The sequence below is a fragment of the Euprymna scolopes genome, chromosome 4 (assembly GCF_053919585.1).
Source record: "Euprymna scolopes isolate OS-2025 chromosome 4, ASM5391958v1, whole genome shotgun sequence".
In the NCBI taxonomy this organism is placed as follows: Eukaryota; Metazoa; Mollusca; class Cephalopoda; order Sepiida; family Sepiolidae; genus Euprymna; species Euprymna scolopes.
Genome location: NC_136485.1, coordinates 8,605,076 through 8,620,876, shown reverse-complemented (window position 1 = coordinate 8,620,876; position 15,801 = coordinate 8,605,076).

Genomic DNA, 15,801 nt, shown 5'->3' with positions numbered 1-15,801 from the left:
CAACATATCCAGAGGAAGATGAACCGGATTGCATATGCACTGTCAGAAAAACAAAACAACCCCTCAACTTCAAAAACAATGTTAGTTCAGCGCAAAACCATTACACGACCATGGAAACTGAAACTCGTAAATCAATTGGACCTGTAAAGAAAGAAGTTGTCTCAGATGTGACAATTCCTTGCTGCCCTTACTCTGCGGAAGCAGTTAAAAATATCAAATGCAAGAACAATAATATAGATGAGATTAAGAACGTAGAAAAGGAACTTGAAAGCAAAATTCCAGCACGGATAATAAAATAGGGCGAAAGCTGATAACAAACTTTAAAAGAACGAGGCATGTTTCCACTTGAAACAGCAGTGGTTATTATATGAGATGGTGTCTAACAGGAGATTGTGATGAGTTGGGCAGCCAAATATCTGTTCACATCACTTTTTAAAAGGGAAGCAGGAAACATGAAGGAAATCCGAACCTCTATCAGTCTGCACGAAGACACTACTATGGTGGAAGTCTTATCAGCATCTAATAACGTTAACAGTGAAGGGATGGGATTTTGTTGATTGTCGGATTAATCTGGGGTACGTACGTCGATGAGGAATAAGTTTAATTAGTTCATCACAGCACATTCCATTAAAATATGAACAGGCATAGAGAGGCGACATTGGGGCGATGGGTCAGAGCTTTAAGTCGAGCAGACAGCATGGGACGTATTAAATTTGAGACTTAATTTTGATTTTATATCCGTGGGAGAAACTAGGTGTAATCGCACTGGCCCAAAAGTGCCAATATATTCTATGCATCAACTAATTGTGGCTTTGTATATATATAAGAGGCATTCTGCTGTGTGTCATTTTCTAGCACTGTAAATGAAACTTACATTCTTTGCAGAAGCCTTAGCAATGTCCTCAATGTATTTGTTTCAATTCATGTTGCCTGTGAATGTTAGTAAAAGGAGTTTGACGTATGGCTCTTAGGTAAAGTATTATTGTTAGAAGTTTTTTTGTAATTGTTAAAGGAAAAAAAAAGCATAGTTTTAGTAGCATTGAATATTAACAGATTGCCTTGTGCGTGCACTTATACTCATTTCAGACACAATTTAATTGATTACTAATTATGTATATTTGTCTATATATGACAGCATAAGCTACTGTTATTTTTTTGTATTTTATTGATGTACAAGGTGGAACGATAAAGTTGTCGCCCTAAAGAAAACAACACTACAATTTTACTTGAAAACTTATTAGAAACATCAATTCAGGTAACTTGATTATGTAGTGAAGCCGAGTCTATTGAATGTAGCCACCTTCAGTCTCAATCATCACCTTGTTACGAGTCCGGAACTGGGAGTATGCCTTTTCGACAAGTACCGGCGGGAACTAGGTGAACATCGGGGGATAGCGGCGATCAGGCTGCCTTTAGTTTTTTGGTAGGTCATGTTGATAATGTTCTCGACGTATGATCCAAAGAGTTAAGATCGAGGAAGAATAGGGGCTAGTGAGAGAAGTGTACACAGTTATAGCACTCCTTCTGAAGTCAAGCCTGGGTCTCTTTGGACTTGTGGGGCAGCGCCAGGTCCTGCTGTCACATCCACGGTATTCTAGAGGCCATCTGATTGCGCCAGGGGATCAACACATTCTTCAACACATCTAGGTACACTTTGGTCTTGACTTTAAAGCCGACATCAAAGATGTGAGGGAATATAATATGGCCCTCACTTGAAACCAAACCAAAAACCATAACCATTGCCGGAATCTTTGTTTTAATCGCCCTGGGAACTTCCCTGTTATTTGTGGCAATCAAGTGATGCATTTTGAAAGTGCTGGCAATGAACCTGTTGTCATAATTTGAATCGATAAAGAGCATAAATTGCACAGCGGCGCATCTCCGTTCCCGCTCGTTGAACATTGTGTCAATTTCAGACGCGATAGAAAGTTCCAATCGCTTTTGACATTTGTACACAGCTGGCCAACTAGTCTTTTCTAGGGCGACAATTTTATCGTTCTACCCTGTAGTGTAGACAATTCTTAGGTTAATTTTATGTAGCTGTGGAAGTTTATTGGCCGTCAAATCTTGTGGATTCTCTCCATTTTTATCACTTTGATTACCACTAAATCTACTAACTGATATTTTATTTGTGATAAAATAATAGATTCTCATGAGCACAAATTTTCATGCGATAACGAATTAAAGATTCTTGAGACTAACTTGTTTATATGAAGTTTTATTTGACTATGAAATTTCGGCGGTAATAGCAACGAGTCGAGCATATGTTCTATTATCTTTTATGTTCGCCCTTACAAAAGCATATTGTTAATTGGACGCGAGCTGCTAGTATTTAGAAGCATGTTTAGGAAAGTTGAATCAGATATTAGTTTACATAACATTGACACTTCTGCATGTCAGTATATTCAGAAAAGGGAATTATATTCAGTGGACAGATTTCTAACGTTTAGCAGTTCTAAGGGAGATATTACTTGAATAGAAGGCTTTTCGTTGTCTAGGGGTCTTTATATTGAACGGGGTGTGATTTTGTTAATAAAAAGGTTGGTTGAAGGAATGTATGTCGAGGATGGTACTAATGCGATATGTTCATAAGAGCAAATTCGATTAAAATACTTGTAAAATAGGCACACGGATGAAGCGTTGCGGTGATAAGACAGGGGTTGAAGCTTAGTTATCCGTGCAGAAGCTGTTTGATTGGAGACCTTTCTATGGACCCTGTCCAAGAGGGAACGACTAGTGGTACCAGATATGAAAACAAGAGTTCATGCATAGGCGAATGGTGGCTTTTTACAAGTTATTATCAGGTGTGAATAATCTTCTAACACGATAAAGGGACCTCGCTTTCTTTGCAGCAGCTTTCGCAATGTCTTCAACGTAGTAATTTCAGTTCATGTTGCTTGTGAATGTTAAATCGATGAATTTGAAGTTTTTTGCGAACACGGTTTACACTAATGTGATATTTTTGTTGTTATTAAATATTCGCGATGTGCCTTACTTGTGTTTTTTTTTATATTATACATGTTTATGTTAATATTTATGTTTTTTGTTTGTTTGACCAAGGGATGAGAAAATGATTCCAGGAAAGTTTTGATTTCTTGGCGTATTACTACCTATAACTTAAGCGGCAATATTTTTCAAGGACTTGGAACACAATTTTTAAAGCATCTTTGGATATTTTGTACATTCATCTTAGTTTATTTTTGATTATTTAAGTATTAAGTTCATATGCGTGTCACGTTGGTACAGTGGTTTTAAATGCTACAGTTTTGCTTTCGGCTTTGATTTTAGCTGATAGAACCTAATACTTTTTTTAATTTCCAAATCACAACTGTATAATAATATATACGAAATCTGGACAAATTAAAATATCATATTTAACCGTATTTTACGCTCGGGTTTTTCCTCTTGCTATGCAGTGTTCGTGATGCTCCTAAATCTGGTCGTCTTAGATAACTTCTTACAGGAAATAGCAATGCTATCATACCTCAGAAACAGATTTGAAACGGCTTCTTAATCAAACAACAATGGGGCACTATTATATAAGTGCTCTCTTTCTACAGGTAAGAACAGATTGAAGGAATTTAATTTGCGAGGCTGTGTTGCAAGACGTAAGCCAATGATTTCTGTAAGGAACAGAAAGCGCCGCTTGGACTTGGTCAGATACAATTAAGACCATGACTTTATATTGGTCGAAAGTTAATTTTAGCAACGAAAGCAAGTCCAATATACTAGTAGTGATGGTAGGCTGTACGTCCCTCGAAAGAAGGATGAAGAATTTAATCCTAGGTGCACAGTTTCAACGCTGCAAAGTGGTGGAAGTTTATTTCTGGTACGGGGCCTTCTTAGTGCCAATGATCTAGGACCTATAGTTTGCTTGCCAGGTCGAATTAATTCGACCAAGTACATTAAAATATTCACTGAGCTTTTTTTTACCTTGTTTTTTGGTCAATATTTGGATGATAATCCCATCTTTATACAGGATAATGCTCCACTTAACAAAACTAGCAATGTCAAGAAGTACTTTGAAGAGAGAGATATTCCGAATTCGGATTGGCCTGCACAATTTCCAGACCTCAATCCTATCGAAAACGTATGGAATTAAATCAAATAACAGCTACGCAATGATAAAATTTCAAATCTGGAAGAACGTTGGACAGAAATTAAAGAGAAGTGGAATGCCATTTCATCAGAATATTGCTGCTAACATATTCAAGGAATTCCCAAAAAATTGCAGGTTGTAAATTACAGAAGGGTTATGCTACAAAATATTAACTAGTTCTATTGCGTTGCTGTTGTATTTATGTTTTAAAGTTACAATTAAATAACATTTTTCTATTGTGTGGAGTTTCTTTTTGCCTTCTCGATTTTCATTTAATTTTTTGAATTGGCGTAAATACTAATATATTTAAATTAAAAGTCAAATATAAATAGGTAAAATTATAGCGGAATAAAAAGCGAATCAAATGAGGTATAGGAAGTTTAAACAGTTATATTCAAATAAGCTTAAATTTGGGTTTCTGAAAATATGACACAGGTACGGATGAGTACGGACCTTCTTTTTGCGCCACTATATATGAATATATGTAAAAATACTCATATATATATATATATATATATATATATAATGAATTAAGAAAATTTAGGTTGTCTACATTACTAAAACAGTAGACGCATTTGTGTGTCCGTCTGTCTATGTGTAAATATTTAACTGATAAACTTTTAAACTACTGGTCCAATAACACTGACATCTACCGGAAATAGTAGTCATACACCAAGGATGGTTTATAACGAGTAAAATCTTTGTTTGGATGGATGAATAACGTGTACAAAAATATGTCAACAAGTTGAAAAGCAAAATGCCCATTTCAACTTGCCGACATAGTTTACTTCTTTCTGCGCCTGCCTAAATTCAAACAATCAATAATCATAATAATTCAAGTCGTTTTATATACACTGTTTCTTACATATTTATTAATAGCTACATCAGTAGTTGAAGTGGCTGGAGCGCTAAATATTTTTTTTTGTTTTGAATCTAACTGGTAGCACTCAATCTATTTGTTTTAAGTTTTGAAATCACAACTATATATTAGGTACAATATACTATCTAATAGAAATGTGTCTCTGTAATAATTAATACGAAATCTGCAAGAAATAAAATACATTTTAGCGTAATTACGACTCAGTAAGGCGGAGAGCCCCCGCTAAATTAAAATCAGTCTAAGAAATTTTCATTGATAACTCTTAGGTATGTACCACGGTGTTTGGTTAAAATAAAGTTAAACAATTTCGTTTAATTTAAAAACCAGTAATTTTAACATATAGTTCGAAGATGAGCTAAAGCAAAATCTAACTGATAATAGCATATATCATACACTTAATTGCTTAAAAGTTGTTAAGGTGGTGTTATTTAGATATGTTAGATATTAAATAAATGAATAATTAGGTAGCTATTAACAAATAAAATCAGCTTTTAGTGGGTGTTTTCGATTCTTTCGAATACTGTTCTCATCTTGAATGTTAGTTGCAAATTATTTCGGTCGATTTAACCTCCGACCTTCTTTAGGTGTACTTTTACGAACTCGGGACTCTTTTTGTCGAATTCGGGAATCTGCAGAGAGTTTCAATTGTAATCCTTTATTTAATCCACGGACATAACACGCTCGCTTTCGTTCAACCATGACTTGGTTGAAGTCTTAAGTAATTCGCAGTTATATTTTACATAAAAACTGAGAGGTGAATGCTCAACCCCCTGAAGACTTTATAACTGAATTTTACTAAGTACTTTATTCACAATGCCATAGGTTCTTGCATTGTGAAAATAATTACGGAGACCATATTGAGTAACTTGTTTTAACTGTAATTGTGTTGGAATGTTTATTCAGCTTTTTGTATGTTGAGACGTGTTTTGCTGGCAAAAAAAAGTTGAAGTTGCCCCTCCGTCTCTTCAAGAACCCATGGCGCAGTGGTAAGAGTATTTGGAAAAATCAATTGTAAAAGTGATATTCTCCTTAATATTGAAAGTTTAATTCTCCGTGTTGGTAACTGAAAAATACAATTGCGAATTACTTAGGACCATTACCCAGTCATGGCTGACGTAACAAGAGCATGCTACCCCTATAAAGTAAATAAAAAGTTCCGTTCGAAATTCAGTCCAAATGCTTCAGTTTGACAAGATACACATAAAAAAGGTTACATCAAATAAAACGTTGTGAAAATAGCACTCAAGATGAGAAGAGTGGTCCAATACATCCCAAAATAATACGTATGTATTAAACTTCACGTTGATGAAAATGGTCAAGTCAGTAATGTTCATGTTTCTCTTGGGTTCCTGTGATGTTTTCGCAGCAGAGTTCAAAATAGACTACGTAGCCTAGTGGAAGATGTCCTTTTGTCCTCGCTGCAACCTCTTTCCAACAGAAGAGACGTTGCGAGACTGTGTTATCACTTTTTCATGACAAGTGCTCGTCTGAGCTCCACACTATGCTCCCTTTGGCTTGTCTTTCACGAGAAACATTCGTCTAGCTGAAACCACTATAAATAATTCCCCACCACTTTTTTTCTGTGCCTTAACCTACACGTAGATTTCATCAACAAAGTTTCTTTCTTAGACCTGCACGCTTGTGGAACTGTTCTGTTTTCCTGCTTTCTAACTGACTACAGTATCGTTGCCTTCAAGTCCAATGTAAATAAGTTCTTAATGGGCCGTTCCCTTAAGTAATCCAATTTATTCAGATTCCACTACTAACGATTACTACAGTTTCCCATATAGAGCTGTTTTCTGGAATATTTCGGAGATGGTGAAAAGGTAGAGATGTCCCTGCTTCTATTAGTCAATTTTCCAGGATTTGGTGTTACTATATATCGACGCGGCTGATAGAAATATTAGGTAGCTCAATAGTAGTATCTGAGAATAATTTTAAAGTTGTCAGGTTATTTTCTGAATCTGTCGAATTCGTGTCAAGTGCAGTTGCGAAAGAATCATACTACATCGTCGTCCCAGTAATTGCTGGTTATGGAATCCATCGATGAGTAAATATAAAAAGTTCAAGTCACGTATGAATATACTATATTAAGCTCCAATCAGTATAGGACTGCGTTTGAGTTTGCGTCTATATTTTATTCTAAAAAATTGCGTGGAAACCATTTTAATTTTTATCTCAATGTCTTTTGTATGGATTATTGCGAAGGTAAGCACCATGTTATGCATACATTTTTGAGCTAAACATCTGTGATATTGAAAATTGTTATTTATTTCAGATTTCCTCAAACAAATCAATATTTTCTTAGAAAATGATGTAAAGCCGTATATTTAGTGTTTTCTTATTTATTTTTACGTTGTGTCCGTTTCTAAGGAAATTACCTTAGTTTGTCTCTTCCATTATTATTACAGTAAATTTGTCGAATATTTCGATGTAAAACTGAAATTAAAAAAAACACTTTAAAACTAAACGGACATTTAATCTATCACAGTTGAGCAGCAGATGTGAGCGGATATTTACATCTACTAGAGTTTTCCTCTTAATCCTTAGTCGCCCTAGTCTACCTCCCTTTCTCTCAAGAGAAAACAAGGTAGTATTCTCTGTTCCACTTTCACTAAATGCTTGCAGGAAGAGTGTCTGATAATGCTTACCATACTCAGAAAATGTCATTCAGTGTGTGTGTGTATATATATATATATATATATATATATATATATATATATATATATATATATATATATATATATAGGGATGAACAATAAAATTGTCGACCTAGAAAAGACATGATTCTATGTCCGTTTGATCAACCCCGGTTTTTTCTTGTTCTCGGGAGAACCAAGTTTATCGCTTGTTGCGTGAGGCCCTCTCATCGGGGAATGTCGACGAGGATACTCAAGCATATGGCTGAAGGTCTCCTTCATTTGAAGTACTGACATATTTTCCCACGTTCTAACCTTGTGTCACATCCTTTCGTGGTAGGGGAAATTAAATATCGATCAGTATACTTTTGTAGTCCGCATGTTTTTCGCACTATTTATGTAATTCAGTGTGTATATATATATATATATATATATATATATACATATATATATATATATATATGCTGTGTTGTTATCTAATAAAGGGAATTGTGTGTGATCGTCTAGTAAAAGTTAACGTTGTGTGGTCATCTAGTTGTCTTTCTATTAAATGATATGTTCATATGCCGTTGTGTGTGTGTGTGTGTGGTACATGTATTTTTGGACATACCTTCTGCGTCTTGGATCTTGGTCCATCTGGAAACATCTCGTCTCTTGGAAGGGACACTGGTACCTGTTGGACGAAGGTTCATTTCATTCCAAGACAAGGAATTTGCTTTTATAGTTTACTTCACTTTCTAGATGTATCACAGAAGGATGGAAAGTGAATCTCTGGCTTGTGTGGTTTCTCTTGGTCTCATTTCTACACACGTCCCCCCCAATGAAGGGGGGAGACATCTGTGAAGCCGTCCGTCGCGTTCTAAGCCCAAATCAATTCTCGACGATTCAGCTAACCTGATCACGTGACTCACACGCAATCCGATCAGCTGATCCTGACTTCCGGTCAACGTGTCTCAATATAATTTATCCTAACCCTAACTTCCCTCTTTCTCTCCGATCCATTCTCTAACATTTATATATATATATATATATATATATATATATATATATATACATATATATATATATATATATACATATATATATATACATATATATATATATATATTACATAGGGTGGAATGATAAAACCATCGCCCTAGAAAAGACATGATTCCATTTGCGTTTGATCAAAACCGTTTTTTCTTGTTGCAGACCATCTACTAGTTGGCCAGTTGTGTAAAAAATGACACAATGTGTAATGAGCCAGATCGGGGATACGCCGCTGTAGAACTCAATTTCTCTCCTGATGCAAGTTACGACAACCATTGCCAGCAGCTTCAAAATGCAAATCCATACGGGTCAACGCTGGAGAGTTCAGCTCAACGTAGTTTTCGGCTATGGTTATGATCTTTAGTGTGGTTCAAATTGAGAGCCATATCATGCCGGCTCACATTTTCAGAGCCTGCTTGAAAGTCAATACCAATGTGTTGCTGGATGTATTTGAGAATGTGGTGATCCCCTGGTGCAATAAGATGGCCGCTGGCAGACCCTGTGTGTAACAGCAGGACTCGGATCAGTCAACAAGTCCAAAGATACCCAGGCTTAGGTCTAAAAGGAGTAATACGGTTTGTACCCTTCTCTAACTGAAACCGCTGGACTACATCGTTTGGTCATACGTCGAGAACATTACTACTATAACCTCCCACAACACCAAAGTCTGCCTGATCGCCGCTATCCACTGAGTATTCACCGAGCTACCGCTGGCGCTTGTGGCAAAAGCATGCTCCCTGTTCGTGGCTCATTTCTTGGTGGTGATTGAAGCTGAAGGCGGCTACATTAAATAGATATTAGCTATACTTATTAATCAAGTTATCTGAATCGATTTATTCAATAAAAGATTCAAAATACGCTATAGTGTAAGTCATTTTTTTAATTTTGACCACTATTATGACCCCTTAAAATGTATTGTTTTAAGCTCAAATCAGGTGATTAAGTTAGATCCATATCCAGTGAACCTTCATCAAAAATTTAAAGTGTTTAGACCCAAAATTGTCGGAGAACTTCGGTAGAGTTCTCAAAGGTCAAATCGTTGAACTTTGACCCCTTAAAAGCCAAATTTCTGATCGAAACCAATCACATAGATTTTCCCAAATCTCAGTACCATGTATATCAAATTTTGAGTCTGTAGACTAAAACTTGACAGAGTTATTGCGTAGGGAAATATACACAGACTCACACACACACATAAACAGACAGACACGTTCACTTTTATAGATATACTAGCATGGGTGCCCGGCATTGCCCGGGTATTTGGAGGTATACGTTGAGCAAAAAAAAAAAGCGGTCAATTTTTTAAAACTTTGTCCCCTATTTTGACTCCTTAAAATTTATTGTTTTGGTCTCAACCCAAGTTATTAAGTTAGATCCATGTCCAACGAACCTATATCTAAAATTTCAAGTGTTTAGACTCAAAATTGTCGGAGGAGTTTGGTAGAGTTTTCAAAGGTCAAATTGTTGAACTTTGACCACTTAAAAGCCAAATTTCTGGCCGAAACCGATCACATAGATTTTTCCAAATCTCAGTGCCCTGTATATCAAATTTCGAGTCTGTAGACATCCCGTCTTGACTGTATTTACTGCGACGGTTTTTCTTTGTATGTGCCGATTTTTTTAATATATTTCACCTTTTCAAAGATCTCCGTATCCGTGTTTTCCTTAGTGTTCATTCTAGGACCACGACAATTTGACAACGAGAGATTCGAATTCACCAAGTGGATACCCACCACAACAACAGAACCAACATCAACAGCTATCTGAAAGACAACAGAAAATGGAAGACAGGCTGTCTCTACAGCAACAAGGACTCCAGAAACAACAATACTTTACCAACAGCAATAACAATTACTGGGGTAGAAAGATATTTTACATCTAGGAATATCTACTGTGTGGGGGTGGGATTTAGCTACCTGTCGGGTTTGTAGAGGGTGTCTACGTCGTGGGGGCACAAGTGTCTGTAGTTCGCCAGGGCACCATTGAAATACTTGTAGAACAGGTAGAGGGATGCAACATTTCGTCGATGGGACAGAGGCTGGAGCTTAGATGACAGTTCAGGGCCTATCAGTTTGGCGACTCTCTTTTGAACCTTGTCAAGGAGTGAGAGACTAGCAGCAAATGCAGCAGCCCACATGTGACAGCAACATGGGCGAATGGTGGCCTTATAGAGGTACAGGATACTTTTGAGTGTAAGTAGTTTTCTAGCACGGTAGGGAGAGCCTACCTTCTCTGCAGCGGCCCTGGCAATGCGTTCAATGTAATTGTTCCAACTCATGTTTCCTGTGAACGGTAGGCCAATCACTTTGAAAGATGTACTATCAGATAAAGAGTCACTGGCCATTACTATTGGTGGCAGAGAAGGTTTCTTGTAATTATTGAAGGAAATCAGTTTAGCTTGGCAGCATTAAATGTGACCATCCATTTTTGTCCCCATTCTACTCTAGATTGGAGGTCTTCCTCTAGTGTTTTTGCCATTTCTTTAGATATGTGTTCATTTATTTTCCTGTCATGCCTGTTATAGAGTGTGGTTTCATCAGCATATATACCCATCTCAGAGGCAATTTTGTCTGGGAGGTCATTTATAAATATCAGCAACAATAGAATTCCAAGTATAGACCCCTGGTGCACTCCCGCATTTATATTATATTGTTTAGATGTACGACCGTCGTGATCTAATTTTCCTGAGGAGACCCTCATGCCATACTCTGTCAAAAGCCTTGGATATATCTAGAGCTACCGTTTTGCCCTCCCCGCTTTGTTCAGTGAATGGTATATACGTTCAGAGATTACAGTCAGGATGTCTGCTGTGGAACGGGCTTGTCTAAATCCATATTGTTTGTAAGTCAGAAGTTTAGCATCTGTAAGGTGACGGACTAGAGCATGGTTAATTATGGTCTCAAATATTTTGGCGAAAAGTGGGAGGAGGCTAATGGGGAGATAATTTGATGAGTCAGTTCTTTCGCCAGAATTCTTGAATACTGGTACCACAGAAGCAGTTTCCCAACAGCCAGGAAAGCAAGATTCATTAAGGTGTTTGTTGTAGAGTTTTTTTTGTTGTTTTTTTTACACAGTGATCACCACTTATCAAGGCCTGGAAGCCACTCAGGGATAAGGGTTATTGCAAGTACATTAAGTTAGTGAGGAGATTTGCTGAAGTGTTTACTTAAGGGGGCGGTTCATTAGGAATTTGTTAACATTGGACTTGAAGACATCCAAGTTGTAGTCCGGAGGGAAGCAGGCAGACGGAACAGAGTTCCACAGGCGTGCAGTTCTAAGAAAGAAGCTTTGTTCATGGAATCCGCGTTTTGATTTAGGCACAGATATAGAGTTGGGGATATTTTTCACAGTGGATTCAGCTAGACGGGTGTTTTTCGTGAAAGATTGGCGAGGGGGTGCCAGAGATTGGAGTTCAGACAAGCATCTGCCATGGAAATAACGATAAAACAAGGATAGGCTCGCAACGTCTCTTCTGTGGGAGAGGGGTTGCAGGGTAGAGAAAAGGGCATCCCCCACTAAGCCACGAAGTCTATTTTGTACTCTGTCAAGGCAGGATAGGCTGTTTTTAGCAGCTCCTGCCCAGATATGGCAACAGTATTCCATCCTTGGACGTACGTGGCTTTTATATAGATAGAGAATTGCATCAGTAGTGAGATATCTTCTGGAGTGGTAGAAGGATCCCACCATCTTTCCAGCGACCTTGGCAACAGACTTGATGTACGTTGTCCATTTCAGATCAGGAGTAAAGGTCAAACCCAAAAGCTTGTCAAAACACTGAGCCTCACCCAGACGAGAGCCATCCATCACAATTGATGCCAGATGGGGATCAGAGCGTTGATGATGTAAGGATAGGAGTTTGGTTTTGGATGCATTAAAGGTAACCAGCCACATCTTCCCCCACTGAACCACGCGCTCGAGATCAGAGGAGAGAGAATCAGAGAGAACTTTGTCATTTACAGCCTTTGATGTGTTGCCGTAGATGGTTGTGTCATCAGCATAGATGTCAACGAATGATTTAAGTATGTGTTTAGGGAGGTCATTGATGTAGATCAGGAAGAGAGTTGGGCCCAGGATTGACCCCTGGGGGACTCCAGCATTTATATTGCAGGCCTCCGATTTTTGTCCATCGACCACTACTCTTATGAGCCTATCGGAGAGAAATGATTTAATGATTGAGAAAACATTTCCAGTTATACCGTAGCTGGAAATCTTGTGAAGTAGACCCTTATGCCATACCTTGTCAAAGGCCTTTGATATGTCAAGAGCAATTGCCCTAGAAAGGAAGCCTTTGTCAAGAGATTCACTTATCCTGTGTGATATAACCGTCAGCACATCTGCGGTAGATCTTGCAGAGCGGAAACCATATTGTGTGTCACTAAGAAGGTTATTCCTGCTGAGGTGGTTGACTATTTCTCTATGGATTCCAGCAACTTACTCATAACACACAGGAGATTTATAGGTCTGTATTGAGAGGGAGATGACTTATCACCTGAATTCTTAAATATAGGGCAAACTGTAGAGGTCTTCCAGGGAGTCGGAAAGCACTTCTCCTTAAGGCAGCGCTTAAATAATTTCGTAAGTATGGGAGCAAGTTCTGGTTGAAGCTTTTTTAACACTATAATTGGGATGCCATCAGGGCCAGTTGATTTACTGGAATCTAGGTACTTTATTAGTTTGGCGACCTCCTGCACGGATATTTGTATGTTACCTAGCGTGTTCTGTGTTATAGGAGGAAATATGGGGAGTTGATGGCCTTCGTCGCATAGTTTGGAGAGAACTGGAGCTACTTCGGTTGAGCACTTTTCTAATAGCACATCTGGGATGAGATCAGGTCATCATGCTTTTGAAGTATCAAGGTTTTTTATGATAGTCCGCAAAGGAAAGTCAGGCAGGGGTGGTTGGAAGGGTCTAGTGTGGAGCTTGAGGCAACCCGACTGACAAGCATATTAGCCTCATCGGTTGCTGAGCTAACAAGCTCGTGATTTTTAGTGGGGGAATTGTTGATTACTCATTATTTACTAAACTGTTGTAGATTTTCCAGAAGTCACGAGTTCCTAATTTTTGTGCTTCGATGCGTTTTTTAGTGGTTTCAGTAAATTCTCTCTTAACTGTCGCTATTTCTTTCTTAACGTTACTTCTAGCTTCTATATACTTCTCTCTGTTTGAACTGGACTTATGTCGGTTAAATCTGCCGTATGCATGCTGCCTTTGAGGAATGGCAGTTTCGCAAGTAGAAGTAAACCATTGGGGAGAGTGGGGTTTGTTATAAAATTTCCGGCTGGGAACATGTGCTTTAATTCCTGTTTTGAACTATTCAGTGGTCTCATTTGCACACTGTTCAGCAGAAAGAGAAAAGATATTTCCCCATGGGGCATCTCTGATAAGATCTCTGGTGGCTTCCCAATTAGCCTTTTTATAATATCTGGTTGTTTTGAGCACTGGCTCTTCAGTTTTGGGTCTAGAGTTTCCGAGTGGGCTGTCAGCATTTTTTATACAATCCTCGGGAACTGTAGTCAGAAACAGATCTAGAAGTGATGCGTGTTGTTCTTGCTGGTCAGGGAAACGGGTTGGAAACGTAACCATTTGTGATAGGGAGTGAGATATAGCGAAGCTATATGTTGTGCCGCCCGCTGCATCTGTGTAAGTAGAGAATCCAAGCCAGTTTTTGTGGTGAACATTAAAGTCACCAAATACATGTACATGTGCGCTAGTGTCAAGGGAGAGTGATGCGTCTATGCTGTCAGAGACTTTGTTTATTATGGTGCAGTCCTGGGTCGAGGGAAAGCGGTAGAGAAAATAAAAGTAGCTAATGTTGTGTTGTATGTTTAGTCTAAAGCACATAAAGGCTTGATCGTCCGATTCTAGTTTTGTTTCTCTAGTCAAGGAGAGGGTATTACGAATGCAGACTCCAAGTCCGTGCATATGTCTGTCAGAGTCCTTACGGCAGAGTGGGAGATAGCCAGGCATTTTAAAGTAGTTAGAGGGGATCGAGGAGTGTAGGTTAGTCTCACTTAGTGCTGAGATATCCGGGGTAATTGTTAGAAATGCTTCAACATCAGCTAAATTAGTTCTAATCCACGGATGTTCATGAATACAAGCCTCAAGAGAGGAGGCACGTTGGGGTTTTTTGTCCCTAGGCCTGGTTTAACTTATTAACATATATAAAATGATGCGACTTTATAAGCTTCGAACAGGTCGGTCTTAGTGTATAAACATAGAAATACTAGATTAACCGAAACTGCGCAATGTAATGTATGTTATTCAGAAATTAGGGAATGAAACGCATACTAAATTTAACCTGATGAGGTTATAATATTAGTGATAACATTCTTGTTTGGGGTGAAAATGTAATTAAAAAAATCTTTTTTAAATGATAGTAGTGATAACATTTTTGGCATTGATAGAACTTTTCTTTCTGATTTAAGATTACGAGTAATTTTTAATTGAGTATTTTCATTTTCTTTTCCTACTAATCCCGATGCTGTGACCAACACTGTTTCTTCTCTATATAAATAGATGTCCAGAGAAAACTATTCAGAAAATAAACATTTATGTCCCTATATTATGACACCACCCTCTATTCATGTATTTTTTCGCGTCCATTTTTTTTCGGGGCAGGTAAAATATCTATTCAAAGTTGATTTGGGTTCTATTATGGATTGCGGTACAAAAAATAGCGAGTTTCGTTTAATCCTTTGAAGACAGCTATTGCCTTTCAATCGCAAGCGTGCTCTTTTCTTCCTGGGATTCTTATGGATGGGTTTGCTCTCGATGACAAATCAACTCTAACACTTCTTGGTCTTTCCGTATATTCAAACCGTCTTTGTAGTCCATATATTAAATCTTTTCCTTATTCTGTTTCTCGTAAGATCGATTTTCTCTATCTCTCGTTGTAAACACTTTTTATACCTGAGACAATTCTCTATCTCTACAAATATATTATAAGAACATGTACGAAGTATTGTTGTCATATTTGAGCTGGTGAATCTGTGTTCCATTTGAAAGTTCTTGTTAAATAGCAGAAAAAGTATCCGTAATTTGATTGGTCCAACACTTCTTTTTCATTGCCACCTCTCTCTCTCTCTCTCTCTCTCTCTATCTCTCTCTCTCTCACACACAAACACACACACACACGCACACACACAGAGTCT